Below are 27,093 nucleotides of genomic sequence, written 5' to 3' on the forward strand. Positions count from 1 at the left end.
CCTCACCAAATCAAAGAACTTCCTTCCAGATCATTGCAGTCTAAGTTTTCTTCTATTCCTTTTATTCCTTTGTAAACAAAAATACCTTTTTTCCCAGTTAACTGATTTTTGGATGTATGTGCGGGTGCCTGAGGGTTGGGGAAAAAAAGGAGCTTTAATATCTCAACTCATATATATATATTTACTCAATTATTGGTTAACACTTGGTTTTATAATAAATGGATAATTTTGTTGGTTCATTAAAAAAAACCTGGTTGGTGTGCTTTATTCTAGGGACAAATAGAGTATCTAATTGGTTGTTTCTGTATGTGGGAAATTTTATTGATATTCTGTGACCTGTGGACAAGTGGGAATGAATTAACAGTGCACTCTTCCCACCTTGGTAGTAACACTTGGCATATTTGTGTCTTGGAGGATACTTATGCTTGTTCTTTTGTCTTTGATTTTAGAATATCAGGTCGCTAACGGATAACTCAGAATGACCTGAGAACCAAACAGCAATAGCAGCCCACAAGCCCCAATGGTTAGATATTGACATCGGGATCCTTAGAGAGACACATAGAACAGATGAGTGACAAATCAAAGAATATGGTGGTGGTTATGCTTTGTTCTGGAAAGGGAAATCATGAAAAGGACACAGAATTCACGGCGTTGGCTTTGCCATCAAAGAAAAAACTCATGAAGGGACTCCACAAACAAACCCCCTGTTGGGATCAATGAGCGTCTTATGACATTCAAACTTAAGCTCAAAGGCGATAAATCTGCCACCCTCATCACAGGTTATGCACCTACCTTAGACTCTCACAGTAAAAGATCATATTTCTTGTTCATTTAAATGCCAGGATGAGGGACAACCACAGCCTTTGGCTGAATAATACTGGAAAGCATGGGGTTGAAAAATCCAATCCCATCCCTTACCCTGTGCTCTGAACACGATCTTGTGATCTTCTTCTTTTTCTTCTTCTTCTTTGGCCTCCTTGTCTCGAGAGACAATGGGTAAGCACCTGGAGGTGGTCAGTGGTTTGTGGAGCAGTGCCTGGAGTGACTATAAAGGCCAATATTAGAGTCACAGACTCTTCCACAGGTGCTGCAGAAAAAATTGTTTGTCGGGGCTGTTACACAGTTGGCTCTCCCCTTGCGCTTCTGTCTTTTTTCCTGCCAACTGCTAAGTCTGTTCGATAGCCACTCTTTAGCCCCGCCTTTATGGCTGCCCGCAAGCTCTGGCGATCGCTGGCAACTGACTCCCACGACTTGTGATCGATGTCACAGGACTTCAAGTCGCGTTTGCAGACGTCTTTAAAGCGGAGACATGGACGGCCGGTGAGCCTGATACCAGTCGCGAGCTCGCTGTACAATGTGTCTTTGGGGATCCTGCCGTCTTCCTTGCGGCTCACATGGCCAAGCCCTCTCAAGTGCCGCTGACTCAGTAGTGTGTATAAGCTGGGGATGTTGGCCGCCTCGAGGACTTCTGTGTTGGAGATACGGTCCTGCCACCTGATGCCAAGGATTCTCCGGAGGCAGCGAAGATGGAATGAGTTGAGACATCGCTCTTGGCTGGCATACGTTGTCCAGGCCTCACTGCCATAGAGCAAGGTACTGAGGACACAGGCTTGATATACTCGGACTTTTGTGTTCCGTGTCAGTGCGCCATTTTTCCACACTCTCTTGGCCAGTCTGGACATAGCAGAGGAAGCCTTTCCCATGCGCTTGTTGATTTCTGCATCGAGAGACAGGTTACTGGTGATAGTTGAACCTAGGTAGGTGAACTCTTGAACCACTTCCAGAGCGTGGTCGCCGATATTGATGGATGGAGCATTTCTGACGTCCTGTCCCATGATGTTCGTTTTTTTGAGGCTGATGGTTAGGCCAAATTCGTTGCAGACAGCCGCAAACCTGTCGATGAGACTCTGCAGACACTCTTCAGTGTGAGATGTTAAAGCAGCATCGTCAGCAAAGAGGAGTTCCCTGATGAGGACTTTCCGTACTTTGGTCTTCGCTTTTAGACGGGCAAGGTTGAACAACCTGCCCCCTGATCTTGTGTGGAGGAAAATTCCTTCTTCTGAAGACTTGAACGCATGTGAGAGCAGCAGGGAGAAGAAGATCCCAAACCGTGTGGGTGCGAGAACACAGCCCTGTTTCACGCCACTCAGGATAGGAAAGGGGTCTGATGAGGTGCCATTAACACTCTTTTCTGCCAAAAAAAAGTTTCAATACATCTTGTCAACATTCAACATTGAAGCACTGGCACTTAATAGACTATGTGATAGTCAGAACCAAGGATCGATAAGATGTGCACATTACACAAGGCAACCAAAGAGACCTATGGACCCTCAATGCATGGACCAACAACAGTAGGATCCAAAGATGACAAGACTCTCCTCAAAGACATGGACAGTGTCGACACATGCTGGAGAGAACACTTTGTAGAGCTACTCATTCAGAACTCCACAGTGGACATGCACCTGCTGGAGAACCTCTTATAACATACAATCAGAAGTGAGCGAGATGATGATCCAATGCTTGACAAAGTGATAACTGCTGTCACCAGATGAGAAACAACAAATAGAACATAGAACATAGAACAGTACAGGACAGTACAGGCCCTTCGACCCACGATGTTGTGCCGAACCTTTAACCTACTCTAAGATCAAACTAACTACCTACCCTTCATTCTACTATCATCCATGTACCTATCCAAGAGTCGCTTAAATGTCCCTAATGTATCTGCTTCTACTACCACCGCTGGCAGCGCATTCCACGCACCCACCACTCTCTGTGTAAAGAACCTACCTCTGACATCTCCCCGAAACCTTCCTCCAATCACCTTAAAATTATGCCCCCTGGTGATAGCCCTTTCCACCCTGGGAAAAAGTCTCTGACTATCCACTCTATCTATGCCTCTCATCATCTTGTACCCCTCTATCAAGTCGCCTCTCATCCTTCTTCGCTCCAATGAGAAAAGCCCAATCTCCCTCAATCCTTCTTCGTAGGACATGCCCTCCAGTCCAGGCAGCATCCTGGTAAATCTCCTCTGCACCCTCTCTAAAGCTTCCACATCCTTCCTATAATGAGGCGACCAGAACTGAACACAATATTCCAAGTGTGGTCGAACCAGGGCCTTATAGAGCTGCAGCATAACCTCGCAGCTCTTAAACTCAATCCCCCTATTAATGAAAGCCAACACACCATATGCCTTCTTAACAACCCTATCAACTTGGGTGGCAACTTTGAGCAATCTATGGACATGGACCCCAAGATCCCTCTGTTCCTCCACACTACCAAGAATCCTGTCTTTAAGCCTGTATTCCGCATTCAAATTCGACCTTCCAAAATGAATCACTTCACATTTTTCCAGGTTGAACTCCATCTGCCACTTCTCAGCCCAGCTCTGCATCCTGTCAATGTCCCGTTGCAACCTACAACAGCCTTCCACACTATCCACAACTCCAGCAACCTTCATGTCATCGGCAAACTTGCGAACCCAGCCTTCCACTTCATCATCCAAGTCATTTATAAAAATCACAAAGAGCAGAGGTCCCAGAACAGTTCCTTGTAGAACACCACTGGTCACCGAGCTCCATGCTGCATACTTTCCATCTACTACCACCCTCTGACTTCTATGGGCAAGCCAATTTTGTATCCAGACAGCCAACTTTCCCTGAATCCCATGCCTCCTTACTTTCTGAATGAGCCTACCATGGGGAACCTTATCAAACACCTTGCTAAAATCCACATACACCACATCCACTGCTCTTCCTTCATCAATGTGTTTTGTCACATCTTCAAAGAATTCAATAAGGCTTGTGAGGCATGACCTGCCCCTCACAAAGCCATGCTGACTGTCTCTAATCAAACCATGCTTTTCCAAATAATCATAAATCCTGTCTCTCAGAATCCTCTCCAATAATTTGCCCACTACCGACATAAGACTGACTGGTCTATAATTCCCAGGGTTATCCCTATTCCCTTTCTTGAACAAGGGAACAACATTTGCTACCCTCCAATCATCCGGTACTACTCCAGTGGACAGTGAAGATGCAAAGATCATCGCCAAAGGCGCAGCAATCTCTTCCCTCGCTTCCCGTAATATCCTTGGGTATATCCCGTCTGGCCCCAGGGACTTATCTGTCCTCATATCATTCAAAATTTCCAGCACATCCTCCCTCTTAACCTCAACCTGTTCGAGCATATCAGCCTGTTCCACGCTGTCCTCACAAACAACCAGGTCCCTCTCACTAGTGAATACTGAAGCAAAGTATTCATTTAGGACCTCCCCTACCTCCTCCGACTCTAGGCACAAGTTCCCTCCACTATCCCTGATCGGCCCTACCCTCACTCTGGCCATCGTCTTGTTCCTCACATAAGTGTAGAACGCCTTGGGACTTTCCTTAATCCTACCCGCCAAGACTTTTTCATGTCCCCTTCTCGCTCTCCTAAGTCCATTCTTCAGTTCCTTCCTGGCTACCTTGTAACCCTCTAGAGCCCTGTCTGATCCTTGCTTCCTCAACCTTAAGTAAGCTTCCTTCTTCCTCTTGACTAGCTGTTGCACATCTCTTGTCATCCAACGTTCCTTCACCCTACCATTCCTTCCCTGCCTCATCGGGACAAACCTATCCAGCAGTCGCAGCAAGTGCTCCCTAAACAACCTCCACATTTCTGTCGTACATTTCCCTGAAAACATCTGTTCCCAATTTATGCTCTCCAGTTCCTGCCTAATAGCATTGTAATTCCCCCTCCCCCAATTAAATATTTTCCCATCCTGTCTGCTCCTGTCCCTCTCCATGACTATCGTAAAGGTCAGGGAGTTGTGATCACTATCACCGAAATGCTCTCCCACCGAGAGATCTGCCACCTGGCCTGGTTCGTTGCCAAGCACCAAGTCCAACATAGTCTCCCCTCTCGTCAGCCTATCTACATATTGAGTCAGGAAACCTTCCTGGACACACCTGACAAAAACTGCTCCATCCAAACTATTTGCACTAAGGAGGTTCCAATCAATATTAGGGAAGTTGAAGTCACCCATGACAACAACCCTGTTACTTCTGCACCTTTCCAAAATCTGCCTCCCAATCTGTTCTTCCGTGTCTCTGTTGCTATTGGGGGGTCTATAGAAAACTCCCAACAAAGTGACTGCTCCTTTCCTGTTTCTGACTTCCACCCATAATGACTCAGTAGACAAACCCTCCTCGATGACCTCCCTTTCTGCAGCTGTGATACTATCCCTGATTAACAATGCCACTCCCCCACCTCTTTTACCTCCCGCCCTATTCCTTTTGAAACATCTAAACCCCGGAACATCCAACATCCATTCCTGCCCCTGTGATATCCACGTCTCCGTAATGGTCACAACATCGTAGCTCCAAGTACTGATCCATGCTCTAAGTTCATCACCCTTATTCCTGACACTTCTTGCGTTAAAATAGATACACTTCAACCCATCTTCTGGACCTGACAATATCCCTGCGGAAGTACTGAAACATGGGAGGAAAACTGATCTCTCGAGTACATGCCCTATTTGTGAACATCTGGCAGAATGAAGAAATTCCAAGTGACCTTAGAGACGCTGTGATGATCGCAATCTTCAAGAAAGGAGACAAGTTGAACTGTAGCAACTACAGGAGCGTAGCATTGCTCTCGACTGTTGGCAAAGTCCTAGCCAGGATACCTCTTAATCGCCTCTCACCAGTTGCAGAGGAGGCCCTTCCAGAGCCCCAGGTGGCTTCCAACCCACCAGAGGAATGACCGACATGATCTTCACAGCACGCCAACTTCAGGAAAAGTGCGGAAAGCAGAACATCCATTTGCACATGGCTTTCCTCAATCTCACAAAAACCCTTGGCTCACTGAATTGAACTGCCCTTTGGAAGGTACTACAGTGATACGGATGTCCATCTAAGTTCACAAGCATCATCCATCTCCTACATGACTCGGCAAGTAACAGTACTCTGCATTGGCTCCACTGCAGACAACTCCCCTGTCAAAACAGGCATCAAACAGGGTGTGCCATTGCACTAACACTATTCTCAATCTTTCTTGCAGCAATGTTGTGGCTTTGTACTGACAGGCTCTCCCCAGGTGTGGTAATAACCTGTCACACTGATGGTAAACTCTTCAACCAACTGAAGACCAAAACCAAGCCAACAATAATTCCTATATTAGAACTACAGTGTGCTGATGACGCACAAGTTAGTGCTCACTCTGAAGAGGAACTACAAGAGATTGTTGACATATTCACTGAAGCCTATAAGAACATGGGATTTGCCCTGAACACCAGAAAGACCAAAGCCCTCCTACCAACCCCCACCAAATGTATCAAATTCAACACCTTCAATTGAGATTCATGGTGAACTGCTGAAAAATATCCCTCACTTCTGATATCTTGGAAGCCATCTATCCCAAAAGTTGACATTGTTGAAGAGGTACACCACCAAATCCAATGTATTAGCTCAGCCTATGTAAATTATGCACCTACGTTTTTGAGAATTATGATATCAGACCCTACACTAAACTGAAAGTCTATCAGCCATTGGCTTCCCCCACGCTTCTCTATGGTGCTGAAGCTTGGACAATTTATAGATGCCATATCAAGGCCCTTCCTTGGGGAGTGCAAGAGAAAAACAAAGATTGCTGGGAAGCAGAAATCTTAGTGGGGGAAAATAAAACCAACTTCAAATTAGATAGAGGAGCAGTGGTTTCTGCCCTATTTGACCAAACACGTTTGCTGAGGAAGGAAAGGCTTAGGGAAACCAACAAGAAATTATACGGGCCAGGAGGGATTCTGAAGGTTGTAGGAGAAATACAGACAACCTTAACACACAGAAATAACACCATTCCTGAAACCCTATATGTTATAAGGAACTAAGCCTGTTCACTACTCAATAAGAAAGCTTGTTTAGCCTTACAACTGTTCTGCAGGGTGGAAAGATCAAGGGTAAGGAAAAACAGCTCAGTGATTTTAGAGCTGAAGTTGCCAAATTATTTGAAGGTTTAGGGAATTTAAAAACAGAGTATCGCATTACTCTCAACAAAGAGGCGGAACCGGTATGTTTGTTACACCAAGAAAGGTCCCACACTGATTTCTAGAAAAGATGAAGAAGGAAATCGATGCCATGATAAACCAAGGAGTTATCTCTGCAGTAACTAAACCCACGAGGTGGAGCTCTGGGATGGTTTCAGAAAGGTAACCAAACGGGTCTATTAGGATTTGTGTGGATCTTACCCAACTCAATAAAGCTGCAGAGAGAGAGATTCACCCTTTGGCGTCAGTCGACGACAGCCTTGCCAAATTGGGAGAAGCTCCATATTTACCAAGATGGACGCAAATAGTGGGTTCTGGTAGTTGCCTTTAGATGAGGAGTCTAAATTGTCAACCACCTTTATCACATCATTTGGTAGATTCTGCTTCAGCAGATTGCCATTCAGTATTGCATCAAGACCAGGGATATTCCAGTGGGTGATGTCAACAGTCCTAGAAGGCTTGGAAGGAATCATCTGCCAAATGGATGATGCTCTGATTCATGGAGCAAACCAAGAAGAACACGATGCAAGGGTAAGAGCAGTATTACACAGACTACAAGAGGCAGGGCTCACATTAAATGACAAGTGTGTATTCTCACAGTCGACAGTGAGGTTCTTTAGCCACATAATTGATGGATCTGGAACCACAATAGATCCACAGAAGATGAAGGTAATAAAAGATTTCCCAGAGCCAAGGAATATAACAGATTTACAGTGATTTATGGGTATGGTTAACCAGGTAGGGAAATACCTACCAAATCTAGCAACTATTAACAAGCTTCTATGGCTACTGCTAAAGAGCAGCAATGCCTGGTGCTGGGAAGACTGCCAGAAAAATTCTTTTGAGAAGATCAAGGAAATGTTGACTTCATCAGAAGTTTTGGTGCATTATGATCCGGAACTAGTGACTATTATTACAGCAGACACATTGCCAATAGGATTAGGTACAGTCTTGTTCCAGATTCAAAAAGATGGACAACGTGGGCCTGTGTACTTTGCCTCTCGTTCACTGTCAGAGACAGAACAAAGGTATGCAGTGATTGAAAAAGAAGCATTAGCATCAACATGGGCGTGCGAAAAATTTTCGGACTACATACTGGGCCTCGAGGTCAAGATCGAAACTGACCACAAGCCACTAGTGACATATGAGATATGAGGCAACAACTGAATATGTCCCAGGTAAGCATCAGATGACAGCTGCTGCTTTATTGAGATCAAGTGATATACCTGAAGTGGGAGATGGCTCATTCCTGGAGGAAGTGGAAGTCTTTGCTTTAGCTATAACTGAAGATTTGCCAGGAACTGCTCAAAAATTATACCAAATTAGAAATCTACAGAAAGAGGATGAAGCCTGCTAAAAAGTAAAACAGTTTTGCCAAGAGGGCTGGCCAGAATATACGCCTAATAACCTGGTTCTAAGAAAGTATCATTTGCAGCAAAGCTATCTTACCATTGTAGATATTATGGTAAGGTGAGGAGGGGCCGAAGGGCTTCTCTCTCCTTGTTTGACCACAACAGATTTAAATGTTTTTTGAAGTGAATGTACTGGCCAATTCAGCAGGTGTTTGATTACTGACTTGCTATTATCATAACAAGAAACAATTGGATAAGTTTTCTTGAATTTAACAAAGTCAGAGGTTCACTTTATTGTACTTAAACCAAACTAAGTAAAATAATAAACTACGAGCCAACTTTCACTCACACAGAGTGGGGAAGGGTACAGAGTGCGGAAGGGTAGATTGGTTGGGTTAGAGTCCATAGACAAAAAAGGGGTATACAGTCTGTGGAGTTTGGTGATTCAGCTGGCTTCGAGCTGAATTCGGTGGTCCTGAGGTTTTTAGTTTGGAGAGATAAATGACTGATTCAGTGGGTCTCTTGGAGACAGCGATGTGGATGATTTCCTCCAAAGAAGTTTCTGATGCATTATGCAGAGGTGCTCATACAGCAGGCAGAGTTCGAAGCTTGCAAGCTGAAATGGGGAGAGAGAGAGAGAGAGCGGGACCCCCACTTGGGTCTGCGCATGTCAGAGTCCAGCAGATTCTTCTCAAGCTGCTGCAGAGAAGAATCAGCTTAAAAACCACAGATTGTTGGGGGTGGGGCTTGTCACATGATAGTCACCGAGTGATTCAAGCATGGTAGTTAGCAGTGTATTTCTTCTTGCTAAAAAGAACAGGCAATTCCCTTTAACTTCCTGGGTCTTGTTACTTGCTGGGTTGAGCAGCCATTTTGTCTCCATCTCACAGGCCTTGCAATATAGGGTACAGTATTGCAAATTAAGTGGCCATCTTAATCTGCTAGCAAAGTTATCTTTTAGCTGCTCCTTTTTAAAATTTCTTTAGAAAATATAAATTCAGATCTCCAGTCAATGGATTAAAGAAAATTATCATTCAACAAATCATGTTGGTGTGACACCTCCCCACCATGCAAAATGAAATGTGACAACAAAAGCATTTAATAATGAGGTTGCAAATTAAAACGAAACTGTTTGCATACACTCATCCTCAAACACTCACTCGTCAGTCTCACACTGTCATAGCCATACTCTGGTTTAGTTTTTTTCATCTTGAATTGGGCACGAGCACAACTGGGGAACTCCAACTGCTCTGACTGGGCTCAATCAGCTTGTGCTCCAGCATATATTGAATTTCCTCCTGAACCTGGGTCAGTTTCCTGGGACCCAGGCAATAAGGATTTTATTTTAAGGGTGGGGTGTCTGCTATATCCACCTCATGTGGGGTTAGGGTTGTGCACCCTGGTTTGTCCTTGCAGATCCCGTAAAACGCTATGAGCAGCCTTGTTAGAACAACTCTCTGTTCTGCATTTAAATAGGACAGTATGGTATCTAATTTCCCTAACATTTCAGTGTTAGCTAACCGGACGATAGGGGGTTTAATTTAGGAATCCTCCAGGCCTCCCTCTATCTTGTTTTCACAGTCCCTTTCACCCTCCTCTTTCCTGACTGCCTGTCAGACCTGTACTTGTTTGTCCCCTTCCTGGCTGTGATACCACTTTAACTTATTGATGTGACACAGCCTTTGCTTTTTCCTACTTTCTGGGGTGTCAATTATATAACTCACCTTGCTAATTCTCTTTGCTACTCTACACGGACCACTGAACCAGGCTTTCAATGGTTCACCCTTTATTGGTAATAGCACAAACACACGGTCTCCAGGCTGAAATGTTCTGACCTTGGCATGTTTATCCGTCTGCTTTTCATAGCTGTCTGGGAGGTTTTTAGGTGTTCCTGAGCCACTGCACAGGCTCTCGTGAGCCATTCTCGGAACATGGAGATGTAGTCTAACAGGGAAGGTTCGTCCTTGTGTTCTAAAAACCTCTCATTGATTAGTTTTAGAGGACCTCTCACCTTGTGTCCATAAACTAATTCAAAGAGACTAAAGCCAGTGGACTCATTGGGTGAGTCCCTGGTAGCAAACAGAAGAAATCCCAGCCCTTTGTCACAGTCATGGGGTTACTCATAGCAGTATGCCCTGATCACTGTCTTTAGGGTCTGGTGGTACTGCTGAAAATCAACTTGTGCTGTGGGTGGTAGACTGAGGACTTTAGCTGGATTATGCCCAGATTACCCATGATCTTTTGAAAAATACTGGACATAAAATTTGTGCCCTGATCTGCTTGGATCTCAGCAGGAAGCGCATATCAGGTGAAGAATTGGGTTAGCCCCTCCATCACTACCTTGGCAAAGATAGTTCTTCGAGGGTAGCCTCTGGAAATTGGGTTGCCACATCCATAATGGTGAGAAGATACTGGTAGCCCCCTTTTGTTTTCTGCAGGGGCCCCACACAATCCACCAGCACTCTGCTGATGGTTCCCCAAAAGCCAGTATGGGAATTAGGGGTGCAGGTTTATTGCAGGTTGAGACTTTTCCACAACCTACACATGTGGCAAGTCTTACAGAACTCCACCACATCCTTGTGGAATTGTGGCCAGTGAAAATGCTGTCTTATGTGGGCTTGGGTTTTTCTGATACCAACATGTCCAGCCATTGGAATCTCATGGGCTACTCTCAATATTTCCCAACGGTACCTCAGCAGCATTACTACCTGGTGAACCACAGTCCACTTTTCATCTGCAGGTCTGTGAGGAGGTCTCCACTTCCTTATCAGCACCTCATTCTTTAAATAATAGCACTCTGGAACTTCCTCTGCTTCAGCTTCAGTTTGGGCTGTTTGTGCTAACCTTTTTAACCCTGGGTCGGCTTGCTGAGCCACGACCTGTTGAACACTTCCTTTGGTTCCAATAAATTCCCAAAGTAGGTTTCAAATAACCAGACAGCAGGATCATCATCTGCAATGCCAGTTCAGCCTCCTCTGACAGAGCTTGTTTGCACATGGACCGGATCACCACACAGTGAAAGAAAATGCCAGGGACCTTTTCCTGTAACTGCCTTATCTCCCTGACTTTGTTTGGTCTCTCTAAGACCATTGGGGAAGCCAGGTCATTACCAAGGAGCAGGTCGACCCCGTCCATAGGTAAAGAACAAAGAACAGTACAGCACAGGAACAGGCCATTCGGCCCTCCAAGCCTGCGCCAACCTTGATGCCTGCCTAAACTAACACCTTCTGCACTTCCGGGGCCCATATCCCTCTATTCCCATCCTATTCATATATTTGTCAAGATGTCTCTTAAATGTCGCTATCGTATCTGCTTCCACCACCTCCCCTGGCAGCATGTTCCAGGCACTCACCACCCTCTGTATAAAAAACTTGCCTCGCACCTCCCCTCTAAACTTTGCCCCTCTCACCTTAAACCTATGTCCCCTAGTAACTGACTCTTCCACCCTGGGAAAAAGCTTCTGACTATCCACTCTGTCCATGCCGCACATAACTTTGTAAACCTCTATCATATCGCCCCTCCACCTACGTTGTTCCTGTGAATACAATCCGAGTTTTTCCAACCTCTCCTCATAGCTAATGCCCTCCAGACCAGGCAACATCCAGGTTAACCTCCTCTGTACCCTCTCCTAAGCCTCCACGTCCTTCTGGTAGTGTGGCGACCAGAATTGCACGCAATTTTCTAAGTGTGGCCTAGCTAAGGTTCTGTACAGCTGCAACATGACTTGCCAATTTTTATACTCTATGCCCCGACAGATGAAGGCAAGCATGCCGTATGCCTTCTTGACTACCTTATCCACCTGCGTTGCCACTTTCAGTGACCTGTGGACCTGTACGCCCAGATCTCTCTGCCTGTCAATACTCCTAAGGGTTCTGCCATTTACTGTATACTTCCCACCTGCATTAGACCTTCCAAAATGCATTACCTCACATTTGTCCGGATTAAACTCCATCTGCCATTTCTCCGCCCAAGTCTCCAACCAATCAATATCCTGCTGTATCCTCTGACAATCCTCATCATTATCCGCAACTCCACCAACCTTTGTGTCGTCCGCAAACTTACTTATCAGACCAGCTACATTTTCCTCCAAATCATTTATATATACTACAAACAGCAAAGGTCCCAGCACTGATCCCTGCGGAACACCACTAGTCACATTCCTCCATTCAGAAAAACACCCATCCACTGTTACCCTCTGTCTTCTGTGACTGAGCCAGTTCCGTATCCATCTTGCCAGCTCACCTCTGATCCCGTGTGACTTCACCTTTTGCACCAGTTTGCCATGCCAGACCTTGTCAAAGGCTTTACTAAAGTCCATGTAGACAACATCCACCGTCCTTCCCTCATCAATCATCTTCGTCACTTCCACAAAAAAATCAATCAAATTAGTAAGACACGACCTCCCCTTCACAAAACCATGCTGTCTCTCGCTAATGAGTTTGTTTGTTTCCAAATGGGAGTAAATCCTGTCCCGAAGAATCCTCTCCAATAATTTCCCTACCACTGACGTAAGGCTCACCGGCCTATAATTTCCTGGATTATCCTTACTACCCTTCTTAAACAAAGGAACAACATTGGCTATTCTCCAGTCCTCTGGGACCTCACCTGTAGCCAATGAGGATGCAAAGATTTCTGTCAAGGCCCCAGCAATTTCTTCCCTTGCCTCCCTCAGTATTCTGGGGTAGATCCCATCAGGCCCTGGGGACTTATCTACCTTAATGCTTTGCAAGACACCCAACACCTCCTCCTTTTTGATTATGAGACGACTGAGACTATCTGCACTCCCTTTCCTAGGCTCATCATAAACTTGTGACAATCCCATGCTTACTGGTCCTGAAACAAGGTCGCACTCCAGGTGCACCTGGTATAAATGTATGGGCATATAGCTTCCCTCGATAATGTTTAATAATACTTTAGCATTCAATGCAGTCTCTGGAGGAAAGGTCATGGCTTTTCACAGTAGAAGGGATTGGGTGGCCGTGTATCCCTAAGTATGACTATGGGCTTACTCACCTCACTCAAGGTATGGGGTCACTTTTCCTCTGGACACAAAATCCTGGTAACTCTCAGGGATTTTGTGAAGTTCTCCCACACACACAACGATATGTTTGCTGGGTTTTACTGCTGCAATTAAAGCCACAGGCTGGTCTGCTATGCTTTCCATCAGGGCCCCTTTTCTTGCACTGCTCTGGTGTACCCTGACTAAACCTATGGGTTTTCCCTGTAGCTTACCTGCCTTGTTACAATGCAAACATACAGGCTTCCGGGCATCACTTCTGTTCTCAGCACCTTCCTTTTTGGCCTGAGGAGGGCACCCTATGTTTCCAGCTCTCCCTTCTCGCCCATGGCTGTTCATCCTATCACTCTCCCGCCTTCTATCCTTTTCAGATTTTTGGAGGTGACAAGGGAAGGGTCTCCCTTGGGGAAAGGGCTTGTGAACAAATGTATAATCATCAGCCAGAATTTCTGCCTTCCTGGCTCTTGGAACCATTTGTTCCTCTCCATGGTTTTTTATGGAAAGGGGAAGTGAGTTTTTGAACTCCTCGAGGAGGATCAACTCTCTTAGGTTTTCATAGGTGGACTCTATCTTAAGTTCCCATATTCATAGGTTGCAAGCGAGTTGCTTAACCCTTTTGACCTCAATGTAAATTTGTTCCAGCTACTTTAGGAGAGTTTAGAATTTTTGGTGGTATGCCTCTGGTACTAACTCATATGTGCCCAGGATAGTAATTTTGGTCATCTCATTGTCTGATGAACTCTGGGAATAAACATCACGGGCTTTTCTCATTAATCTGGTTTGCTGTGGCAGGGTCCACTGCTCCGCTGGCCACTTCAACTCTTTTTCAAGCTTTTCAAATGAGATGCAAAATGCTTCCACAACTCCCTCATTGAATTTTGGAATCAATTGGGAGAACTTTAAGAGCTCAGCACTTGGTCCTGTGCTCGGGGTAACTCTCTTTCCAGAGGTGCCTTCAATGGTTGTTGGGTCTTCCCCTAGTTAGTTCAAATCGCCTTAACTCCCTTTCCTCTTTCTCCTTCTAGAAAGCTCTTTCTTTTTCCTTTCCCAATACTCTCCTCTTCCTCCTTCTGGAATTCTAATTCTAGTTCCTCTGTTCTAGTTGTACTTTAGCTAAAGTTATTCTGTCGTTTCCGACTCTAAACCTATCTCTGAGTCTTCAGTTTCAAGTGAAAAATGGCCACATGTTTAAGAATTTCGGGCTTCCTAGCCTTTGGACGGATAATAATTTCTAACTTCCCAGCTACATTCCTCAACTCTTCAGTAGATAGGGCTTTTAACCTGTCCCAAGTTACTTCACTCTGTTCTAGGAAGGTACTGGCCTTAACTGTGGACATCTTAGTACTGTAGCACTGAAAATCACAAGAAAATCTGTATTGAAGTTTTTAAATTATTGCTCGGGTTCAATTTGATTTCCTGCTTCCAATTTTGCATTTGTCTTTGGGTTTGATCCCAGACATGAGCCCCCAAATTTCTGTTATGGTCAGGTGAGGAGGTGTCGAAGGGTTTCCCTCTTTTCCCTCACCTTGTTTGACCACAACAGGTTTAATTCTTTTTTATAGTCGATGTACTAGCCAATTCAGTAGGTATTTGATTACTTACTTGCTATTATCATAACAAGAACCAATTGGACAGGTTTTTCTTCAGTTTAATGAAGAAAGAGGTTAACTTTATTGTACTTAAACCGAACTAAGTAAAATAATAAACTATGCAGCAACTTTCACTCACACACACACATTAGAGGTTCACGCACACAAATAGGTTACAGAGTGGGGAAGGGTAGATTGGTCGAGTTAGAGTCCATAGAAAAAAATAGGTATACATTCTGTGGAGTTTGGTGATTCGGCTGGCTTCTAGCTGAATTTGGTGGGGGTCTTGAGGCTTTTAGTTTGAAGATATAGATGACTGAATCAGGGGGTCTCTTGAAGACAGCGATGTGGATGATTTCCTCCAAAGGGATTTCTGATTGTAGCTGGAGCAGAGGTAGTCAATCAGCAGGCAGAGTTTGAAGCTTGCAAGCTGAAATGGAGAGACAGAAAGAGAGAGAGAGTGGGACCCCCACTTGGGTCTGCACGTGTCAGAGTCCAGATGCTTCTCAGCCTGCTGTAGAGAAACACCAGCTTAAAACCACGGATGGGGGGGTGGGGGGGGGCTTGTCACATGATAGTCACCGAGTGATTCAAGCATGGTAGTTAGCAGTGTATTTCTTCTTGCTAAAATGAACATGCAATTCCCTTAAACTTCCTGGATCTTAGTTCTTGCTGGGATGAGCAGTCATTTTGTCTCCAGCTCACAGGCTTTGCAATGCAGGATACAATGTTGCCAATTAGGTAGCCATCTTAATCTGCTAGCAAAGTATACTTCTATCTGTTCCTTTCTTAAATTTCTTTTAAAAATAGAAGTTCAGATATCCAGTCAATGGATTAAAGAAAATTATCATTCAACAAAGCACGTTGGCGTGACATAGACAAGTTACTAGTCTACAATGAAAGACTAGTTATTCCAAGAGCTTTAAGGTTCAACATCCTAGAGAAACTACATCAAGGGCATTTCAGAATCACCAAGGGTAGAGCAAAAGCGAGGAACTCCGTATGGTGACCGGGTGTTTCCAAGGAGATCAAAGATATGATTTCCAAGTGTATCACATGCGCTACTACCGGACTGGACTCTAGAAAACCACTGATGTCGTCTTTGTTTCCATCCAGGCCATGCAGCACCTGGGAATGGACCTGTTTGAACATAAAGGAAAGACTTTCCTTATTGTTGTTGACTATTACTCTTGATGGGTTGAAGTCAAACCAATAAATGGCCAGAGTTCTGAAGCCATAATCAAATCACTAAAAGAAATTTTTGCAACGCATGGCATTCTGGACCTAGTGATTGTTGATAATGGTCCACAATTTGCAAATGAAGCCTTCAAAGATTTTTCAGAAATGTATGGGTTTGCCCATATTACAAGTTCACTGAGATACCCCCAGAGAGAGGCTTTCGAACCATAAAAATACCACTAAAAAAGAATGAGGATTTTCAGCGAGCGCTATTAAACTATCAATCAATGCCACTCCAGGATGGGCTGGCTCCATGTGAGTTGCTAATGGGCAGAAGGTTAAGGACACAATTACCCACACTCCCAAACACCCTTCAGCCATGAAGTGGTGCAGATGACTGGGAAAGGGTGAAGGTGAGAGAAGAGAAAGAAAGGTCAACGCAAATGGAGAATCATAATAGACGTTACAGAGCAAAACATCAAACAGGTCTATAACCTGGAGATTTGGTTTGGATTAAAGATCAGGGTTGATATGGGGGAGTGATGAATAAATCTCCATATCCTCAGTCCTACATATTCCAGACAGAGCAGGATGGATAAGGAGAAATAGAAGATCTTTGGTACTGACATCTCAGAAAAAACAAATGAAGAAAGATCAAGAGAAACGGCTGCCCGAGAGCAGTGATGAACCAGTGATACAACCAACAACAGATCACCCAGATGACAGTGAAAACAGAAAACCTGAGTCATCCAATAGCTCCAGGGGAGGTGGTGGCATAGTGGTAATGTCACTAGACTAATAATCCAAAGGAGCCCAGCCTGGTTGTCTAGGGACATGGGTTCAAATCCTGCTATGGCAGATGGTGAAATCTAATTAATAAATATGGAATTAAAATCTAGTCTAACGGTGACTGTGAAACCATTGTCTATTTTTGTAAAAACCCAACCCATCGGGTTCACTAATGTCCTTTAAGGGAGGAGATCTGCTGTCCTTACCTGGTCTGGCCTTCATGTGACTCCAGACCCATAGTAATGTGGTTGACTCTTTACTGCCCTCTGAAATGGCCTAGCAAGCCACTCAGTTCAAGGGAAATTAGGGATGAACAATAAATGCTGGCTTTACCAGCGATGCCCACATCCCACAAAACAAAGTTTAAAAAAACCTCACACACAGGAAAGTAAGGAAAAAGACCCAGTGTCCCTGTGGCAGGGTTGTGAAAATCCCACAGCGTTACAGACCTGATGAATGAAGTCAGAGACTAGGGGGAAGATAGAGTGAAATGTACATAAGCTGTTGGTGGGTAGATTATGTATATAAACCTTAAGCATCATCACAGGATGTGATGTCAAGAGTCTGAACCTCCTGTTGCTCAGTGTTAATATAGATGCCTTAGATATAAGAGTCCTGTTACTTTGACCCAAAGTCTACTATCCTCATTTAATACTAACAGCACACTGACAATAAAGTACAAAAACTACCTGGAAACAGTTGAAACGAAGTGCAATCAAATTGAATATGAGTCATTTGCATATCTGCAGCTAAAGGTCACATTGCAGGAAACAGCATTGCCTATTACTACCTCTGCAGTGAAGCAGAGCCTGTGAGGGCAGATTTCATCTGACATTCCAAGGTATGTGTGCCTCGATGTGGCGACATGGCCTCATGAGTATAGGTGGGTAAGGACTGTTTCCTTTTTATACAATTTCCACATTTTGTTGTTTTAGCAAATACCTCATGTTCACAGCATGAGTTGTTTAGATAGTAGTGTTGACTACTGTGAGGCATTTCCATGTGATGGTTCATAGTTGCTTTAAGAACATAAAAACGCACCATTTAGTTCATCAAGTCTGCTGCTTCCACAGACCTTCTGCAATTTATTCTGGATTCTCCCTAACTCATTTGACCTCAGGAGGAAACGTTCTATAAAATTCTCCTTGGCCCTAGTGGTCAGTTTTCTGAAACTCCATGACATCTAGCTAGTACTATTTATCCATGAGTGGTTGCCTTCCTTGGCACATTTTCATACCAAGTTCCGAGGATCATCCCTCATTGCAGTTATCCCTATAACCCTTTGGGCAATGGATTCTTTTTACTATTATCATTTTGATGATAAATTTTTAGCTCTGGTGCATGACATGACTGCCTGAACCTGCAGGATAGTTTTCCCTTTATACAGATTTCTACAAATGCCTTGGACCAGTAAGTGGATTATCATCAAGTACCACTCATTTGTAGTTCTCTGGAGGAGGGCTTTTAACATTGTTCTCTTAATTGACAATATAGGGAATATTTTTTCTGATGAAACTAGATAGTCATCAATCATAATTATCCAGCATAATATGAAAATTGCAGTATGTGAGATTATTAGAACAAATCAGATGAGAAATATTCACTTCTCAATAGAACACAATTATTCTAATCTAAAAAATAATGCTTATGAATGAATAGCTCTCAGAATTATATTTTCCTCGGTTAAAAATAAATGGAAGATCTGTCCTTTTTTTTCATCTAAGTAAGTGCCCATGAATCCATTGCTGGATCGGTTGAAGATGTGGACCTGAATTTTACCAGCCTCTTGGTGACAGACTGGGAGGCTAGAAGGCTCGCAAAATGGTGCAGGAAAGCGTCACGGGCATGCCTGATGTCATCCTGCTATCATACTATTTAGCTAGCAGCGGAAAATCTGGCAGACATGCCGTCCGTCAGCAACCCAATTGAGTCCCTTAAGAGCCTTTTGTCAGCACTGCCACCACGTGGGCAGACAGTCCAGTGCAACATGGTGGCCCCCCAGCAGGTTCATTTATGGCATTCCATGGCCCACAGATGGGTGCTCTGTCAGCAATGGCCACCCTCTTGGCAACAGCCGCCTGCCCTCAGCAAATCTCAGCCCCCCCACCCCGCCCAGATTACTGGAATCTATCTGCCTGGCCCCAGTGTCCCCAGACTCCACTTACCACTCTCCAAGGCCACACAGCCATCGATGCACCCTCATCTTGCAGGTGCATGTTCAGCAACTGCCACTGCTAGCAGGGTAGTACTGCTGAGACTGCTGAACTGACAGCTCTCTGTTTGGGCTGGCAGCTCTTGGGGGTGGATCACCATCCTTAATAGGGATGGCAACCCCAGCGACAGCCACTTAATTTACCAATGCTGGGAATAGGTGTCCCCAGGTCCCGCCGCTGGCCAAAGCAGCTCGTCTCCTGCTTTTGGCCTCAGTGCGGGATTTCAGCCATCATGGAAAAATTCAGCTATAATTTCTGAAAGCACAATTTTGTCAGCAGAATGTGAAAAATAAGCCAATCACAACACACCTACAATAATGATCCAAACACTGCATGGGAGATGGTGGTGTAGTGCAAATGTCATTGGACAAATAATTCAGAGACTTAGGCTAATGCCCTGGGGACATGGGTTCAAGCCCCACCTCAGCAGCTAGCAGAATTTAAAATAAATTGAAAGCTAGTTTGGAATGGTGCCAATGAAGTTGTCATAAAAACCCATCTTTTTCACTAATGGCCTTTAGGGAAGAAAATCTGCCATTCTAGTCTGGCCTGTGTGTGACTCTTAACTGCCCTCTGAAACAGCTTAGCAAGTCAACAAATACTGGCCTTGCCAGTGACACCCACATCCCATTTTTTTTTTAAAAGGTGACAGTGAGTCACTAAATACAGAACACCAGTGAGACGTTGATATTGGAGGTTGTGATTGATAATTAGTTGACTGGTACAGGACAGGTACTGCAACATGCTGTGTGCCCCTCAGGATAAAATGGAAATAAAATAAAATGGAACCAAAGATTGGCAAGAGAAACTGTAATGAAACAATGGGTTATCTTTAAGGAAGAGATGCTTCAGGTACAGGTTAGGTACATTCCAACAGGGTCGAAAGGTAGGGGAGCCAAAAACAAAGCTCCTTGGATGACGAGGGCGATAGAGATCATGATGAAACAAAAAAAGAGAATGTATGATGTATGCCAGGTCAACTGAGAACCAGGCCAAATACATTAAATTGAGAAGGGAGGTGAAAAGATAAACAAGACTGGCAAAGAGAGAATAGGAGAATAGAATGGCTATCAACACAAAAGAAACCCAAGGCAGTAAGTGGGTAGTAAGAGGTGGAGTGGGGCCTATTACAGATAAACAGGGTAATATATGCTTAGAGACACAGGGCAAGACTAGAATACTTAATGAGTACTTTGTGTTTGATAAGGAAGAGAAATCTGACAAAATATTGGTAGAAGCGAAGAGAGTGGAGCCACTGGATAAGGTAAAAATTGAGAGGAAAGAGGTACTGGAAAGGCTGGCTATGCTTAAGGTAGATAAATCACTTTGTCCAAATGACTTGTATCCCAGGTTGCTTAAAGAAGTGAGGGTGGAGATAGTGGAAGGGCTTGTCATAATCTTCCAATCTTCCCTAGATAGAAAGGTGGCACCATAGGATTGGAGAGTGGCAAATGTAATACCCTTATTCATGAAAGGGAATAGAGACAGTCCTAGCAACTACAGGCAGTTAGTTTAACATCAGTGGTGGGTAAGGTTTTAAAACAATAATCAGGGGGAAAAAATCAACAGGCACTTGGAGAGATTTGGGTTAATTAAGGATAGTAAATGTTAGATCATACTTGACTCATCTAATTGAATTTTTTGATGAAGTAAAAGAGAAGGTTGATGAAGGGAATGCAGTACATGTTGTCTATTTGTATTTTTAAAAAGCATTTGATAAAGTACGACATAAAAGACGGGTTAACAAAATTGAGGCTGAACGAATAAAAGGGTCACTGTCCAATTGGATAAAAAAATTAGCTTACGGACAGAAAACAGCGAGTCGTAGTAAAATGGTTGTTTTTCAGACTGGAGGATAGTAGACAGTGGTGTTCTCCAAGAGTCAGTGCACTGGGCAACAAGGGCCTGCAACAGATCAACACATCAGGATTGTTGGCTGAGGATCAGAAGGAACCTAGCAAGCTATGGACATTCCTGGAAGATCAACTCAAGGTAAAGGTCAATTTGCAAGTGCATAGACTTGAGTTTATGACCTACTGGCAAAGGCAAGATGAGTCCATTGCCCAGTTTGTAGCAAGGTGCCGAGACAAACCTCAGGAATGCGACCTCACAGATATTGAATTGTCAGAATGGATTATAGAACTAGTCATCATGTCTACCCCACTAGAGGCCTTTCAAAAAGAGCTGCTGAAAAGAAGAAAGGGCACAGCAAAGATACATTACTTAATGATGGGGGAAAAGTTGAAGCCATCATGAGTGGGCACTAACAGTTACAAGCATTGGGGGTGGCTACGACAATTGGTATGGTAACCAAGGCTCAGAAGTCTGCTAAGCCTTCTGGCAAATGTGGCCTGACTCACCCAATTCACAGATGTTTGGTGTACCAGTACCAGTGCAAACCTTGTAGCATGCGAGGACATTGGGCAAGGCAGCGCAGAAGGCCGAGCTCAGATACTGCACGCGCGAATAGTGGCAGATCACATGCAGAGAGAACGTCTGCAAGACAGGATGGCAAGCATAATAAAAGGTATGACTACACACAACAAAAGCCCAAGCAGGTACATCAGGTCAGCAGACAGATTGTCAGGTGGATATGGATGAAGAGTGCACTCATGCGAACAGCGAGCAATCATTTCACATAGTTAATTTGGATCAACATGCCAATGCTATTACACAATCTGAGGCATTTGCCATGATTGGGATTATATGTCTGCAGAAGAGTGACAAATATGAGCTCAGAGTGAAAATCGACACTGGAACAAGTGCAAGTATCCTTCCCCGCTGTATATCAAAGGACATTTACTTAAAGAAATGGGAATCTATGGTACCCACCACAGCCGGTTGACTGTCTACAATGGTTTTCCAATCAAGTATATTGGAATGATAACCTTGAAGTGCAGCTATGGGAGCCCCGAATGGCTACCAGAAATCTTTTATATTGTCGACACAACTGGACCAGCCATTGCAGGATTTCCAGTAGGCTGAGATTTACGAATCGTCGCAATACATGAGGTCAACACTGCACCAAAAGACACAGAAGGTTGCAACACGGAGTGCATTGAGTTGGTTAGAGACCTGAACTTCCTTGACTCAGCTCTACCCAGACAAGATTAAAGCAAAGGTGATTTCAAGGATGATGCCATATTGCAAATGAGGGAGGATGTAGCTCCTACTATCGGCGTGCCAAGGAAGTGCAGCGTGCACATTCAAGAGAAGCTGAAAGTGGGGCAGGAAGTCATGGGACACAACAGAGTCATCCGCCAAGTGCATCAGCATTCCAATTGGTGCAGCTCCACTATCTGCGTGCTGAAGAAAGATGACAATCTCAGGATTTGCTTAGACCCACGACAACTGAATTTAGTCCTCAAGAGATGCCCACATAAAATCCTGACCCTTGAGGAGCTGAATCCTAAGTTTACTTATGCTAAGTATTTTTCAAAGCTCGACGTGAAGCATGTTTTTTAAAAATTCTTTCACAGGATGTGGGCATCGCAGGTTAGGCCAGCATTTATTGCCCATCCCTAATTGCCCTTGAGAAGGTGGTGGTAAGCCGCCTTCTTGAACTGCTGCAGTCTATGTGGGACACCAACAGTGCTGTTAGGAAGGGAGTTCCAAGATTTTGATCCAGTGACAGTGAAGGAACAGTGATATAGTTCCAAGTCAGGATGGCACATGGCTTGGAGGGGAAATTGCAGGTGGTATTGTTCCCATGCGTCTGCTACCCTTGTCCTTCTAGAGGGTAGACGTCGTGGGTTTGGAAGGTGCTGTTGAAGGAGCCTTGGTGAGTTGCTGCAGTGCATCTTGTAGATGGTACACATTGCTATCACTGAGTGTCGATGTTGGAGGAAGTGAATGTTGAAGGTGGTGCATGGGATGCCGGTCAAGAGGCCTGCTTTGTCCTGGATGGTGTTCATCCTCTTGAGTGTTGTTAGAGTTGTACTCATCCAGTCAAGTGGAGAGTACTCCATCACACTCCTGCCTTGTGCCGTGTAGATGGTGGACAAGCATTGGGGAGTCAGGAGGTGAGTTACTCCCCACAAAACTCCCAGCCTCTGACCTGCTCTTATAGCCACAGTACTGATATAGCTGGTCCAGTTCAATTTCTGGTCAATGGTAACCCCCAGGATATTAATAGTGGGGAATTCAGCGATGGTAATGTCATTGAATATTGAGGAGAAATGGCTGGATTCTCTCTTTTTGGAGATGGTCATTACCTACACTCGTGTGGCACAAATGTAACTTGCCACTTATCAACCCAAGCCTGAATGCTGTCCAGGTCTTGTTGCATATGGACACAGACTGCTTCAGTATCTGAGGAGTTGCGAATGGTGCTGAACATTGTACAATCATCAGTGAACATCCTCACTTCTGACCTTATGATGGAGGGAAGGTTATTGATGAAGCAACTGAAGAAGGTTGGGGATAGAACACTACCTTGAAGAACTCCTGCAGTGATGTCCTGGGACAGAGATGATTCACCTCCAACAACCACAACCATCTTCCTTTGTGCGAGGTATGACTCCAACCAGTGGAGCATTTGCCCCCTGATTCCCATTGACTGTAATTTTGCTAGGGCGCCTTCATGCTACACTCGGTCAAATGCTGCCATGATGTCAAGGGCAGTCACTCTCACCATACCTGGTCTGTAGTCTCAGTTGCTCACAGCATTTAGAATGCCATTCGGGAGATATTGTTTCAGACAGTTAACGTTTGATCTGTGCATCAGCCAAGTCTTTTCCAACAAGGCTGCGTTTGCTGACAACACAACCAGTAGGTGGTGCAGTACTTTCACATGCGCAAATGCAGGCTTTTCAACTGAAACATCAGTGTCTGAGACATTCAGGCAGCTGCCAGGATTAAAGATGGCGCTGCTCAATTTATCACAGGAAATGCTTATGGTTAGATCATCTCGCAAACTAACCTTACATTAAGTTGGATGGAAGCCCAGTAATATGTTACTATGTAGTTATAGGATACTAACTGTAATCCTCAGATCCATTTAATATTCCAGTAATCCTATCAAATGCAAATGGAATGTTATGATTGCATTTCCATTGGAAATCGGGCAAAGTATAAAATGTGTTGCCAATTCTTTATTGTGATTTGATTATATGACTGACCAGGACTGATTTCACCTGAATGCAGCTACGAGCTCCTGCCCCAATGGCCGCTCTCCTCCCACTCGGCAACTTGCTTTCTCCCCCTCCCCACCAGCCGCTTCCCCCCGTCAGCCGCTTGCTCCAGACCTCGTTGCTCCCCCTAACACCCCTGCCGATTGTTCCCCTCTCCTCGATACCCCGCTCTCCAGTCGCTCGCTCCCCGCTTCACCCCCCACCACCACCCCTCCCAGCCGCTAGCTCCATGCCGCGCTGCTGCCCTCCTCTTGGCCATTCGTTTCCACGTTTGATTGGTCCCAATGCGCTGCCCAAAGAAGCAAGGGGTCATGGGGCGACGTAGGAGCGAATGGCCAAGAGGAGGGAAGCGGCATGCCCTAGAGCTAGCGGCTGGATGGGGGCGGTGCGGGGGAAGTGGGGAGCGAGCGACTGGAGAGTGGGGTGGCGAGGAGTGGGGAACAATCAGCCAGGGGAGTGGAGTGGGAGGGAGCAGCGAGGTCCAGAGTGAGCGGCTGAGGGGGGAGAGCTCCAACCTCAAAGTCTCCCATTCAGCCGCTTCCTCCAATCGAGTGGGGGGCTGGATACCCGGTGACGCTGTATTGTACATGCGCAAAGATGGACCAGGTGCGTATATGTGATTACATTGGCGCTGCGGGGTGACGTCATCCCGCGCATGCGCCACTTACTCCTGGCAAGACATGTGGGCAGCTTGGCGCACTCTGATGACATCAGCGGGACGCTGCTTTGTCAGAAATCACTTTGTTCCAACAATACATGGACAGGATAACGGAAAATGGCCTGGGCTGTATCTGTATGGCGACGCTATTGCAGTGATGGGGCAGACCAAGGCAGAGCACGGCTGAAACTTGCATTTGCTAATGCTGGCTACTTGTCATAAGGGCCTTGTGGGGATTGTGTTTAATAGCAGAAAGTGCCAGGTCAACGCTGGGCACATCAACTTCTTTGGGTCGATATATTCCACCACAGGAATACACCCAGACCCAGACAAAATCAAAGATGTCAGAGTGATGCAACTCCTCAAGACTGGGAAGGCCTACAAGAGTGTCTAGGGCTGTTTATCTTTTGGGCCCTGTTCATCCCCAATTGCGCTGAGCAAGCAGCAACACTTAGGGAACTGTTGGATAAGGATGCCCCTTACTATAGCAGGAAGACAACCAGCAGGCATTTGAGTCTTTAAAGTAAGCTCTGTCAGGTCAAGACAGCATGCTACAATATTACGACACAACCAAAGAGACTGTGCTCAAAATTGACATCTGCATGATGCAGGACGGGAAGCCAATCGCCTTTGCGTCGAAGAGTTTGTTGCAAACCCAAGCCAACTACTTTAACATTGAACATGAGATCTTAGTTGTGGTGTTTGATATCGCTAGGTTTCACACCTATTTGTTCAGAAAACCTTTTACTGTGGAAACTGACCGCAAGCCACTCGAGACCATATGGGACAAACCACTTATGAGTGCTGCTCCACGGTTGCAGTGGCTTTTGGTAAAGGTCCAGGGCTACGATTGTGACGTCTGATATAAACCGGGCTGCAAACTGGTCACACTGAACACCCTGAGCTGGTTGCCTAACCCAAGTAAAGATGCAGATGTCTCGCTAGATTTGCATATCCTCAGTATGGATACTGAGATTGAAAATGACTTGAACATCGATCTCATGAATTTAGACCCCAAAATTATGAACAATTAAGAGATGAGACAGCACATGACCCTACCCTATTGTTGTTGTGGAAGGTGATTGTGGATGGATGACCTGGCACCATACAGGAAGTAACCGAACATCTGATAGAATGTACCAGACATCTTGCCGGAGAGACGGTCCACTGGCCAGGAATCGACAGGGATGTTGAGACGGTGGTGAAATCCTGTGAGGTATGCCAAAGTCATCAACCAAATCAACAGAAGGAACCCTTGTTTCCACCTGAAACTCCTTCACATCCATGGGTGAAGACTGGCACAGTCTTTCATGTTCAAGGTAATGATTTCCTCTTTGTTATGGATTACTTCACCAAATTTCCGATCCTCAGGCAGCTACGAGATACATCAAGTGCAGTGGCTGCTGACATGATCAGTGCACTGCTTAGCTTATTTGGCATGCCAGAAGAAATGGACCTTTGACAGCGGACCACATTATGCTGGAAGACCATTTCAAGACATGTGTGTCAGATGGGGCGTCCAACACATGACATTATCGCCACATTATCCAAAGTCCAATAGTACGGCTGAACACATGGTGCGCACAATCAAACCATGAATTTTGAAGTGTCGGTAGACGGGACAAGATTGCAATGCTAAACCTTCAAGATACTCCTTCGGACATGGGCTTACTGTCGCCTGTGAGCTGATGTTTGGAAGGCAGGTAAGAACTGCCCTGCCAAGGCGTCATCTTTCTAAGTTTTCAACGGTGAGAGATGTACTGCTTTCCAAACAAGGGAAGGTGAAGGTTTCTTATGACAGGCAAGCAGGGATAGAATTGGCTCAATTGTGAGAAGGACAGAAGGTCAGAGTCCTCAAACATGCATTGAGAACTTGGTATCTTGCAGAGGTTGCCGTATATGTGACCAGCCCAAATCGTACAAGCTCAAGAAACCCAATGGTGCGATTCTCAGATGGAACTGAAATCAACTCAGAGGGCTATACGACAATGCTACATGTGACAACCCTGTGGCATTGCAGACACGTTCAAAGACAAAGTCTGAAGATGAACGTACAGAGGCTACGAGCACAGAAGAAGAGCATGTAAACCAGAGTTCTGAGTTACCAGAATCTCAGAGGAGTTGTAAAGATGATCACAGCTCTGAG

Source organism: Heterodontus francisci, chromosome 6 (genome assembly GCF_036365525.1).
Source record: "Heterodontus francisci isolate sHetFra1 chromosome 6, sHetFra1.hap1, whole genome shotgun sequence".
NCBI lineage: Eukaryota > Metazoa > Chordata > Chondrichthyes > Heterodontiformes > Heterodontidae > Heterodontus > Heterodontus francisci.